The 13,394-nt window shown below is 41.5% G+C and overlaps 1 non-coding gene across 1 annotated transcript; it reads right to left on the reverse strand.

The window, feature by feature from the left end:
• Positions 1-6,940: 6,940 nt before the first annotated feature.
• Positions 6,941-7,047, reverse strand: LOC137771085 (U6 spliceosomal RNA). The gene has a single exon (XR_011075300.1). It is a non-coding gene; the product is annotated as a U6 spliceosomal RNA (small nuclear RNA).
• Positions 7,048-13,394: the final 6,347 nt, after the last annotated feature.

A 13,394-nucleotide genomic window follows, 5' to 3' on the forward strand; every position in this document is an offset into this window, starting at 1 on the left:
GAGACAAGGTGTGATAACCTGTCAAGTTCCAAAGAGAGATGATTTAGGGGAAGATAGCGGCTTGAAAACGTGAGGATGGGTGTTACTAACTTAATCCATATGATGCCTTCAAAACAAAAAGTATATTAGGGGAGAACGGCATGAAGCAGACATTATTCATTGTCTCCAGGTGATATTTCTCCCGTGAGTTTACAAGCAAGTGTTGGCATGCTGTGTGTAGACATTTGTACAATAGATTAGAGAGCCCAGATCACCACAGATGAAAAGTGGGGGGAGTGGGGGAGGGAACACCTTTGACTCTTTCCCTTCCCCCTCTAATTTATCTATCTCATTTATTCCAGACAAGAGCTCCTTTGCTTTGTGAAAACTAGAGACATCTGTAGTTACACAACCTGAGTCGAGGATAATCAAAGCTCACGCTGCCAGGTGTGAACAGATTGCTTGTCGGGTCAGGAAGGTGGCTCTTTTCCTCCTCCTCCTCTCTCGGGCACCATCCACAATCATTAGGAGGTGTTTTCCAGGAGTGGATGGGGAAGAAGTATCCCTATTCTGGTGGGAGAAGCAGATGCCAGCTGGACCAGGATGACTCATGCAACCTGGCAATATGCTTCCACTTTTGTAAGACAGTTCCACAGACTTTCCTTGCTAATCTTGGGGCTCAGAGTGAAGCTGTGAGGGGGGAGCATGGACGTTTGAATGGTTCCATATTTGGGTAGTGTTCCAGTTGTAACAACTCACTTTTGCTAGGATGTTCATGTACATCCCCTCGACTGGGGAAAGGCTTTCCAAATCTAGGTAACAGATTCTCAGAATGGTCTATTGCTCCTGGGAAGAAGGGACTATAAGAAACCTCTAGTTAGAAAGAGATGAGGATGAGGTTCTGTGGTGACTCCCATATGACTTTGGTTTTGAATTTGAAATTTTATTTATTTTTAGCTAATTTAAATTTAAAAACTGATAGGCAAGTAAGTCATTGGAGAATTTTGAAGTATGTTTGGAACAACTTGAGTATGTGAACCTACTTTTTTTTTTTAAATAGACTTTTTTTAGAGCAGTTTTAGGTTCATAGCAAAATTGAACAGACGGTACAGAGATTTCCCATATAAGCTCTGATTCCACACATGTACACCTCTCCCACCATCAATATCTCCCATTAGATTGGTACCTTTGTTACAGTGGATGAATCTGCATTGATGCATCACCACTCAAAGTCCATAGTTTACATCAGGCTTCAGTCTTGGTGTTGTATATTCCATGGGCTTTAACAAATGTATAATAACATGCATCCACCATTATAGTGTCATACGGAATAGTTTCACTGCCCTCAAAATCTTCTGTGTTCCGCCTATTCATCCTTTCCCCTGCCTCGACCCCTGGTAACCACTGATCTTTTTACCATCTCCTTAGTTTGCCTTTTCCAGAATGTCATATAGTAGGAATCAGAGTATGCAGCCTTTTCAGATTGGCTTCTTTCATTTAGTAATATGCATTTAAGATTCTTCTGCATTTTTTTTCATGGCTTGATAGCTCATTTCTTTTTAGTACTGGATAATATTCCACTGTCTGGATGTACCCCTTCCATATGATTTTGAAATGGTTGGTTTACTGCTTGTGGACAAGGGATGTGACAAAGAGTTGGACAGATCTGGAGGACTGCATGCCTCAGGAGCAGATAGGCTCTTCTGCGCGCTGACATTGGAATGTCACTTGTTGCAGGGGTTTAGCAGGCATGGAGAACTTCTTCTGCCTTTTCACCTTTAATTTTTTTTTCTTCTAGTTTTATTGAGGTAAATTGACATATAGCCCTGTATAAGTTTAAGGTGTACAGCATAGTGATCTGACTTACACGCATCATGAAATGATGACCACAAGTTTAGTGAACATCCACCATCTCATATAGATATGAAATTAAAGATAAAGAAAAAATATGTTTTCCTCGTGATGAGAACTCAGGATTTACTCTCTTAACAGCTTTCATATATAACATCAAACACAGATCCTCATGGATCCAAATTCCACATTCTTTTCCTCTTCCTACCACTTGCTATCTCGACTCCTCAGGTGGTAGCAAAGAAGTGCAGTCAAAAATTAAAGGTGATTAAAGAGGAAAAGAATGTGGAATTTGGATCCATGAGGCTCTGTGTTTGGGTCCTGGTTCTGCCACGTATAAACCGTGGGATCTTGAGGAAACCATTTTACCTCTGCCTCTGAGCTGTGGTTTTTCCATCCATAAATAGGAGACAGGGATCCCAGCTCAAAGGACACTTGTGAGAATTAAATAGCGCATGTGATACTGTTTCATAAACTATGTAACACCTTTTCAAATGTTCATTTAGTAATTGTTCCAAATGAAGGGACTGAGTCCCTGGTATTCTTGTTCTTGGTTTCCTTCCCCTGTTTTTCCCAGCTTTCCCTGTGGTGGGGAACTACAGAACCAGTTATTGCATCTTCATACACTGAAGGGCAGTTTTTGCTGAGCACAGTCAATCTCAGGGGCCAGATCTGCTCTTTAACTCATGAATGAACCTTCCCTCACCTTCAAGCCCCCCACCAACCCCCAAAGTCACACTCCAAACACTGGAAGTCTCACGGGCTGACTTAAATGAGGACTGCTCCAAACTTGATCTGGACCACCCCAAATGATCCAAACTGCTTGAAACTCAAAATTCCCTGCTAATTAGTCCACAGTTGACTTCTAGACCATGTCATTAATTAAAAATATTTTCCTCTGAGTTCTTCTAGAAGCAATACAAGTTTTGGGTGAATTTGAGGAGGTTGTTTATAAAGACCCTCAGGAATGGAAACCTTCCACATTTCTCTAGTTAAGGTCCCAGGCAGCTCAGGTTCAACCATAGCACTTATACTTAGAGGTTTGATGTACCCATTACTTACCCCTGATAGAGACAGTTCGTGCCTTGGGAAAATACTCCTCTTTTCTCTAAGCCGTTCCACTGAAAATGTAATGCAGAAAGTCAATGTCAAGATGAAGGAGGAGCTCTCAGATCACCTCTCAGGTCACAGAGTTTGGTTGTGAATTCTGATTTCTGACTCGCTCAGGAGTGTAGATCTGGCCTCTCCAGGATAAGGTAAGCTCCATGAGGCTAGGGGACATTGTCTTATGCTATTGTTGTGTCCCTTACAACTTGTGGCACAATGGTTGGAATAATTTGACCTGGAGAGGTATGAAAGTGACCCAGGGACTTCAGGAAGGGGGAATGGTTCTATAGATATTCAGTAGTGCAGAAGAGGTGGTCATTTAGGCAGAATGTATGTAGACTTCAGGACCGTTGAACCAGGATGAAGAAATGGATATCAAAACTGGCTTTGAAGTTTTGCAGTGGATCTGGGGGAGGAAAGAAGCCCAGCAAAGAGGAGGTTGAGGTTTACAATCTCTAGAGAAATAAATTTTTTCGACCCCTTAGCATGTGCTTCAAATCCTTTCTTGGAAGCAGAAGTGGATATAAATGGTGAAAGAGTAAATATTTTAAGAAAAAATTGGAAGCTCCCAGAAGGAGGCATTTCTAAAATATATTCATAAAAATACTAGATCTTTGGGTTTTAGATGGATATTTCAAAGGATAGAGGTTTTGTGATTAAATCTACCAGAGTAAATCAAGTTAATGTATACTAGAGTCCATCTCCAAAGGGATTTCTGTAGTGTGTATCATTTCTCAAAATTATTTAATCATGGAACCCTCTTAGTGCAGAACACTTACTATCAAGTCTTTCAAAGACTATGGATCAGGAAACGCTGCTCTAAGGTAAGCTGGGCCACTTGGGGATTTCTAAAAAGAATGCATTTTAGAATATCTTTCCAATTTCACCTTCGTTTTTGAGTGCTTGTTAAATGTTAGGCACTGCTCTAAGCATGTGGTATATATTATTCCATTTTTTCCTCAAAACAAACCAATTAGGTGAGTATACTTTCTAATATGTTTTAAAGATGAGAAAACTAAGGTTCAGAGAAGTGAAATAACTGGAAATTACTGAGCTTGTACCTGAACCCAGTCGTTCTGTTTCAGAACCCATGCTATTAATCACTATGATCTATGACCATAGCAAAAACAAAATAGAACAAAACAAAGCAAAATTCTTCAATACTTTATTTTCTGTACTGTGATGGTTTCAGGGGTTGTAAACTGGTTATTCCATTTTTCTTGGCACAATATTTAAAAATAACTGGAATTTGAATACCTTTGAGCAGTGCATGAACTTATTTGTTCTACACTGGACTCTCTACTCTCTAGTGTTTAATCTCAATCTGATGCAGAAAATTAATCACCTGCCTATGGGCATTCGGGTTTTCACTTGTTGTCGCAGCTCACCGTGGCTGGTTCAGAAAGGAAAAGAGTGTAGTCTGGGAATATTGCAGCTAAATTACTTTCATGTTTTTAGGAGGCAAGAGAAATCTGGGACCTCCTCAATGTCAGCAAAAGCAGCAACAAAGAAAGTGGTAGAGCCTCTCTAGTGGACCGTCTCATTGTAGCTTCCACTCAATGTAGGAATTCTTCTTTAAAACATTTAAAAAAAAATTATTTAATTAAAAATTTTATTGGGGTATAGTTGATTTACCATGTTGTATAGGAATTCTTTCTAAAACATTCTGGAGGTAGACATTTCATGTCTGCTCCAACACTTTTAATGACAGGGGAATTACTACTTATAATACTGACTTAATACACATATTAAATTGGGATCTTTTGCGTCCCTTGCCTAAAACTTGCACCTTAATGCTTCTGCCCAATGGAGGAACATAGAAAAAAATCTGTGTCTTTGCTAGAATGTCCATTCTATTGGATGGTCCTCTGAACATACTGATTCCTTCCATGGTTTTTCTTTCCTTTTTTTTTTTTTTTTTTTAAACATCTTTATTGGAGTATAATTGCTTTACAGTGGTGTGTTAGTTTGTGCTTTACAGCAAAGTGAATCAGCTATACATATACATATATCCCCATATCTCCTCCCTCTTGTGTCTTCCTCCCACCCTTCGTATCCCACCCCTCTAGGTGGTCACAAATCATCGAGCTGATGTCCCTGTGCTATGTGGCTGCTTCCCACTAGCTATCTATTTTACATTTGGTAGTATATATAAGTCCATGCCACTCTCTCACTTAGTCCCAGCTTACCCTTCCCCCTCCCTATGTGCTCAAGTCCGTTCTCAATGTCTGCGTCTTTATTTCTGTCCTGCCCCTAGGTTCTTCAGAACCATTTTTTTTTTTTTAGATTCCATATATAGGTGTTAGCATATGGTATTTGTTTTTCTCTTTCTGACTTACTTCACTCTGTATGACAGTCTCTAGGTCCATCCACCTCACTACAAATACCTCCATTTCATTTCTTCTTTTGGCTGAGTAATATTCCATTGTATATATGTGCCACATCTTCTTTATCCATTCATCTGTTGATGGACACTTAGGTTGCTTCCATGTCCTGGCTGTTGTAAATAGAGCTGCAATGAATATTGTGGTACATGACTCTTTGAATTACGGTTTTCTCAGGGTATCTGCCCAGTAGTGGGATTGCTGGGTCATATGGTAGTTCTATTTTTAGTGTTTTTTTTTTTTTAACATCTTTATTGGAGTATAATTGCTTTACAGTGGTGTGTTAGTTTCCGCTTTATAACAGAGTGAATCAGTTATACATATGTCCCCATATCTCTTCCCTCTTGTATCTCCCTCCCTCCCATCCTCCCTATCCCACCCCTCTAGGTGGTCACAAAGCACCGAGCTGATCTCCCTGTGCTATGCAGCTGCTTCCCACTAGCTATCTATTTTATGTTTGGTAGTGTATATATGTCCATGCCACTCTCTCACTTTGTCCCAGCTTACCCTTCCCCCTCCCTGTATCCTCAAGTCCATTCTCTAGTAGGTTGGTGTCTTTATTCCTGTCTTGCCCCTAGGTTCTTCAAGACTGTTTTTTTCGTTTTTTTAGATTCCATATATATGTGTTAGCATGCGGTATTTGTTTTTCTCTTTCTGACTTACTTCACTCTGTATGACAGACTCTGGGTCCATCCACCTCACTACAAATAACTCAATTTCATTTCTTTTTATGGCTGAGTAATGTTCCATTGTATATATGTGCCACATCTTCTTTATCCATTCATCTGTTGATGGACATTTAGGTTGATTCCATGTCCTGGGTATTATAAATAGAGCTGCAATGAACATTGTGGTACATGACTCTTTTTGAATAATGGTTTTCTCTGGGTATATGCCCAGTAGTGGGATTGCTGGGTCATATGGTAGTTCTATTTTTAGTTTTTTAAGGAACCTCCATACTGTTCTCCATAGTGGCTGTATCAATTTACATTCCCACCAACAGTGCAAGAGGATTCCCTTTTCTTCACACCCTCTCCAGCACTTATTGTTTGTAGATTTTTTGATGATGGCCATTCTGACCGGTGTGAGATGATATCTCATTGTACTTTTTTTTTTTTTTCCATTGTACTTTTGATTTGCATTTCTCTAATGATTAACGATGTTGAGCATTCTTTCATGTGTTTGTTGGCAATCTGTATATCTTCCTTGGAGAAATGTCTGTTTAGGTCTTCTGCCCTTTTTTGGATTGGGTTGTTTGTTTTTTTGATATTGAACTGCATCAACTGCTTGTAAATTTTGGAGATTAATCCTTTGTCAGTTGCTTCCTTTGCCAATATTTTGTCCCATTCTGAGGGTTGTCTTTTCGTCTTGTTTATGGTTTCCTTTGCTGTGCAAAAGCTTCTAAGTTTCATGAGGTCCCATTTGTTTTTATTTCCATTTCTCTAGGAGGTGGGTCAAAAAGGATCTTGCTGTGATTTATGTCATAGAGTGTTCTGCCTATGTTTTCCTCTAAGAGTTTGATAGTGTCTGGCCTTACATTTAGGTCTTTAATCCATTTGGAGTTTATTTTTGTGTATGGCGTTAGGGAGTGTTCTAATTTCATTCTTTTACATGTAGCTAAAAGTATGGAATGCTTTACGAATTTGCGTGTCATCCTTGTGCAGGGGCCATGCTAATCTTCTCTGTATCGTTCCAATTTTAGTATATGTGCTGCTGAAGCGAGCACCACAGTTTTTCCTTTGTAATCAATTCTATATCCCTTCCTTAGCTTCATCCCACTTCTGGGGATGATCAGTAGCTTGACCAGGTGATACACAGAATTTGAGCAGGGCATCCAGAGTTGCATGCATCACTCAGGATGTGCCCTGGTCAGTGGAGGCTGTCTTGGGACCTATATTCATGATCTGGGCACCATGCTTCTCATGACACAGGCCTGGTGTGCCTTGTCTTGGCTTTTTCAAGTGGCTGTGTTCCTCAACTGGTTCACTTAAATTTATGGTCAATCAAAGGCCAAGATCTGTTTCATACAAAGCCAAGCTATGTGTTTTGATTCAGGATATTGTCCAGACTGTATCATAGTTAATTTAGAAATGGATGTGTTGACTGAGTCCTATACACTGGGTTCTCTGTGAAATGCAATAATATTAAACTTTTGTAATCATGAGAATGGTGCTTGAACAGTGATTTGGGTTGGAGTGGTACAGATTGACAGGTGGGTCTTGTTGGTGAGGGGATTGGTGGAGGTGATCTCATTGTGTAGAACAAAGGTGGGAGTATCAAAAGGTAGGATGGGGCCAGCTATAGGGGGCCTTGATATCCAGACAGAGGAATCTCACCTCGAGATTGTAGGTGTAGAGGGAGGTAGGAAATGGCAGAAGCGCTGCTGAAGGAAGTCTAGTCTGAAACTGGTGTTAGAGGGTCTAGATGCTTGAGGCAGGGAGCACAGCTCCAAGGCAGTTGGAATAAGAAAGTGATGATCAGCTGCCTTGAAGAACCATTTTGGAGGAGAAAAGACAAGACTTACTGACTGCATGGAGGTAAGGAAGAAGGGTTAGATAAGTGACTGTAGTTTCACACAGGGTTGATGTAGATATGGTGGTTCCATGGTCAGAACTGAAGAACTGTTTGGATGAAAGAGGATGGTTTTGTTTGGGGCCATTTTTGGGTGGTTGTGTGGGTTTGAGGGCAGCATGATGTGGCCCAGTAAACCTTCTGGAGATACAAACTGGGTAGACAGCCAATGGGAAAAACTTGTGAATGTGTTCGTCTTCTTAGTACGTGCCCTTGTTACATGCCCCGTTCTGAGTGAACAGATAGGTGTGTACCTGGTGCAGAGGTTAAGAGCAGTCAAACCCCGCTCTGCCATTTACTAGCTGTTTGACTTGGGCAGTCAGTGTAACCTCTCTGAGCCTCAGGATAGTTATCTATTAAAGGAGGAATAATAATACCAACTTCACAAAGATGTTAGGAGGATTAAATAAAACTAGGTACAGTTTTATTTACAAAGAAGCGTACAGTGGCGTGTAGTACTCCACACATCACAGATGCTGTTATTGTTGATGTTGTTATCACTACTGTCGACCCATCAGTGGGGTGGAGACTCTCAGGAGATGGTGTTTAGGTACTGAGACTGTTCTGAGTGGATCTGGCTGATAAACTTGTCATCACTCTGGAGCTGCTGAGCAGAGATAAAAGCATTCACCCCTTCCTGAAAGCCTGGTTGGAGAAAAATACCCACTCACCAGGGGTGTATTTTTTCAGCCTCCGGAGCCCCCAGCTCCGCCTACCTCCCCATCTCCCACTAACAGGCTAGCTTTATACAGCTGTCTTACACACCTGCAGTCCTGTCCAAGTCCTTACCAGCTTTCCCCTCCCCCAGCAACTACCCCTGAGCCCTAACACCCAAGGATGGCAATGAACTCAGATGGCAATGACCATAAGCAGCAGCGGCCAAAGCACACAGCACTAGGATCTTCCCCTGATACTCCAGGTCCCGCACAGACGTGGACTTGAAATAGCTCTCCCGTGACCGGTCTCAGGTGCATTTCAGGTGCTTGTAGGTCACTTGGCATTGGCTGCAAGACCACAATGGACATAACAGCACAGCTATTTCTTTTTTTTTTTTAGTCCTTTTTTAAAAAAACTTTTATTGGAGTACGGTTGATTTACAATGTTGTGTTAGTTTCAGGTGTACAGCAAAGTGAGTCAGTTATACACATACATATATCCACTCTTTTTGTTTCTTTTCCCATATAGGTCATTACAGAGTATTGGGTAGAGTTCCCTGTGCTATATAGTAGGTTCTTATTAGTTATATATTTTGTATATAGTAGTGTGTATATGTCAATCCCAGTCTCCCAGCTTATCCCTCCCCCTCTTCCCCTCTGGTCAGCAGAGCTATTTCATGTGCTGCAGTGTCAGAAAATGCTGCATGCACACAAGCCAGGGTTGGGTAAGCCTGTGTGTGGTAACATAAGCGAAGACAGCCAAGCCTACCTGCACTCAGAGAATGCCGGGAAACATGAATGGGGACTCTTGGCAGCTTTGGGGCGAGCTGGACTCCTTAGCACAGGGCTTGGGAAGCTGTCTGTACTTAGATGGAGTATTTTTTTCCTAGTGAAGTAAGACATGACAAGTCTGATGGCGAACACCCTAGAACTGTGAGAAAGATTCCTCTCTTATGTTAACTTTCATGCCAACTTCTTGGGGAACGACACCTGCCTGATCCATCTGCTACCTGGTCTGCAGTTGTGTGTGCGGCTCTTCAACGGAAGGGCAGAGCATCTAAATTCCCCTCCTCTGGACAAATAACTCAGGCCAGAAAGGCTCTGGGCTCTATATCGGCACTCACCAAATCCCTACCTCTTTGGTCATCCTGACATGCTCGTTTGGCCACCAATGAGTGTAGCCTTTTGTGCGCTTAGGTTTGATTGTGGGTACTGTTTTGAAAGACAGATTTGCATAGGTAAGCATCTTAGAAATATTTTTCTGAAAGCAACTGTCAAGGAGAAATGTGCAAGCCCGAAGGCAGAAGGAAGCTGGAGGAGGGTGTGGGAGGAGAGGTGGTGGGGGGGGGGGAGGACCAGAACCTGTGCTTTTCAGCTGCCGTGGAGCAGCCCCACACCTGTGGGAGGGAGGCTCTGCAGGTGGCAGTGCGCTCTGAGAGATTTATGCCCTGCGTGCTGAACACATATCGATGACTCCCCATGGCACAAGTTTGAAAAGGTGATTCTGGGTCTGACATGAAGGAATATTTTATATGAAATTGCTGAAAGATATCTGGGTACTAAGCAGTAATCACCTTAACGCTTTAGAAAGGGCTCCAATTTGTTTCCCATCAGCTTCTTGGCAGTTGGGATTTGTACGCCACTTAACATCCAGTCCTGGGCATCCCACATGCCACCACGCTAAGCAGAGGGGTTCCCCTTGAAGAAAAATGCACTACAGTTTGGGGATAAGTCTCAGTAGCTTTAAAAACGTGCATAGACTTGGCATCCGTAATTCTACCTCTTGGAATATTTTAAAGAAAAAAAAAAATCAGAAAAAGGATGCCTGTTGAAAACATACATGTTCAAAGATGTTTATTGTAGTGCGATTTAGAAAAAATAGATATCCTTCCAGAATTAAATGCCATGCAAGTGTGTGTGTCTACATGTTTTAACAGAGAAAAGTTGGAAACACCCTAAATATGCCAAAGTACAGGATTTGATGTTTTAAGAAAGTATAGAATGTTGTGTATTACTAAGTCTGAAAAAATAAGTGTAGCATAATATATATATACTATAATTCTGTTTTTATAAAATGCAAGTTTACTTATATATTTGTATGGGAATGAATTCTGTCAATACAAGGACGTATATAAACATGCAAAGATGGTTGTCTCTGGGTGGTGAGGATATGGGTGACTTTGCTTTTTAAAATATTATCCTGTCTATTTTCTGTAATAAACATAGATTATTTATGTTGAAAAAAGCAGGGAGTGCTGCCTTAGTGAGCGACTCCCTTGTTTACTTTGGCTGTTGACATCTGGGCTTCCCCTTAAAGGTTTGTGCTCATGTGACCTTCACAGGGTGTCGAGCAAAGCCAGGTCTGTGGTTGTCCTCTGGTGTCCAGCGCGCAGCCTCTTGCAACTGAATGGAGCTGCTGAAAGTAAGCCTAGGCTGCAAAGATGACAGGCGGCACCTCAAATTCTGTTCAATGCCAAGGAAAGGAGGTTGGGATTTGTATGCCACTTAACGTCCAATCCTGGGTATCCCACATGCCACCGCGCTAAGCAGAGGGGCTCCCCTTGAAGAAAAATGCACTAGTTTGGGGATAAGTCTCTCAGTAGCTTTAAAAACGTGCATAGACTTGGCATCCGTAATTCTACCTCTTGGAATATTTTAAAGAAAAAAAAATCAGAAAAAGGATGTTCATTGAAAAATTGGCATCTTTCATCAGTTGAGCTCGGGCTACCATATCGGACTTGTGGGGAGAACAGGACCTCTTTACCCCTGTTGTAAATGATTGTGTCTGTAATTGGGGCTATGTGTCAGTGCAGCAGGAGGCTGCATTCTTTTCTATCAGTCTCTTGTGTTTTTCATTAAAATTGTATTATTTATTTAGATACTTGTTTCATCAGCATCGTGAGTCTTTGCTTCTGAATCTGAGTCAAGGAATGAGAAGCTTTTTGGAATCTGGTGTTTGTGCTTTGTGATTTGTTATCCCAATCAACTGAAATTTTTGCCCTGAAATTTTTGGTGTAAAGATTCAGATATTGGGCTTCCCTGGTGGCATGGTGGTTACGAATCCACCTGCTGATGCAGGGGACACAGGTTTCAGCCCTGGTCCAGGAAGATCCCACATGCCGCAGAGCAACTAAGCCCGTACGCCACCACTACTGAGCCTGCACTCTAGAGCCCGCGAACCACAACTACTGAGCCCATGTGCCAAAACTACTGAAGCCCGCGTGCCTAGAGCCCGTGCTCTGCAACAAGAGAAGCCACCGCAATGAGAAGCCCCCGCGCCGCAACAAAGAGTAGTCCCCGCTTGCCGCAACTAGAGAAAGCCCACGCGCAGCAACGAAGACCCAACACAGCCAAAAATAAAAAATAAATAAAAATTAAAAAAATTTATTAAAAAAAAATAAAGATTCAGATATTGAACTATCTTATTATTGCAGGAGCTGACAGAAAACCCTGTCCTGATTTCTTCCCTCTGTGTTCTTCTCTGTCAAGGTGGGGCAGGAAGGGCATAGTTTTTAATAACATACCTGGCCTCCAAAATGGCCCTAATTTTGAGTAATCTTTTCACATTCCACACTACTACACTACTATTATGGAAACGACGTTTGAGCAGAAAGAAATGTTCTAAGACTACCTGCAAGACAAAAAGAAACTCCCCTCACATTGTTTTTCTTTTTATCATGCACGTCATCCTGGAGACAGATCAATTGAGCTCTTTCTAAGCAAAGGACCTAATGCTCATCTTGCACAAAGGAAAAATGAAGCCCCGAGTATCGGATCTCAGTTCTTGTGCCAGAAGACAAGGAAGCAATGAGTGTGTGCAACATCTGCATTAAAATTGGGATTTCTTTTGCTATTGTTGGCATTGCATGGATGAGATGTGTTTCTGGAAGCAGATATTTGAGCAACTTTCACTTTTTCAGTTTCAGGAGTACACTGAAGACCCTGGAAAAGGTTGTATAAAGGGGAAATAACATTTGCTTGGATCTGCCCATGTGCTAGGTGCTTTAAATCCATGTTTGATTGCAGGGTTAAAATTCCACTCATCATTCTGATCCTAAAGTCCACCATGGACTACATACGAAAACCAAAGTGACATTACATCTCCAGAGCTAACAGTTTATTTTTCTTAATCTATTTTTTAAAAAGGAGGAATCTTTCTCTTGGAGTAAATAATATAATGAGTCTGATCAGAAATCAATATTTTAGCTTTGCTCAGTTAACCCTGAAAATTACTGGATAGGGTCGTGGGCTTAGATGGAGACCATTTCATTGAATCCTATACTTTTACAAACGAGAACACTGAGGTCAGAAGGATTAAGGGACTTGTCAAGATCACACAGAGAGTTATAGAGCAGATCCTGAAATTCCAGGATGTTGATCTCCCACTACTGAATGATGCCATCTGGGAGCAGTTTTCCATTTAGTTGGTTATGTACTTTCTGATAAGAAATGGTGTAGGGAGCAAATCTTCCCGCCTGGATACAAAAGAAAGGACAGGAAGAGCTGTGCTTTCTGTTTTCTGGTAACTCTACAACCATGAATCTATATTCTGGTTTCCTATATTAAGTTCATATCCATGTTGAGTCTTGAATAAGTGATGATAAAATGGAAACTCACCACATAGGGCCCAGGAAAGCATTTGTTGCACCCCAAGTCCTTTGAAAGTTCCCAAGAGAGAAGAAACAGGGGCTACAGAAAGGTGACTCATCTACCCCCTGAAGAGTTAACAGAGGAATCAACCAACCCTTGTGGACAGTGACACCAGAAGTTGTTGATGGACATGAACCATCTTTGGGCAAAGAGGATGACACTCCACAAGGGTCTTATATTCCAATTCTTTTTCTAG

This window comes from Eschrichtius robustus, chromosome 10 (genome assembly GCF_028021215.1).
Source record: "Eschrichtius robustus isolate mEscRob2 chromosome 10, mEscRob2.pri, whole genome shotgun sequence".
In the NCBI taxonomy this organism is placed as follows: domain Eukaryota; kingdom Metazoa; phylum Chordata; class Mammalia; order Artiodactyla; family Eschrichtiidae; genus Eschrichtius; species Eschrichtius robustus.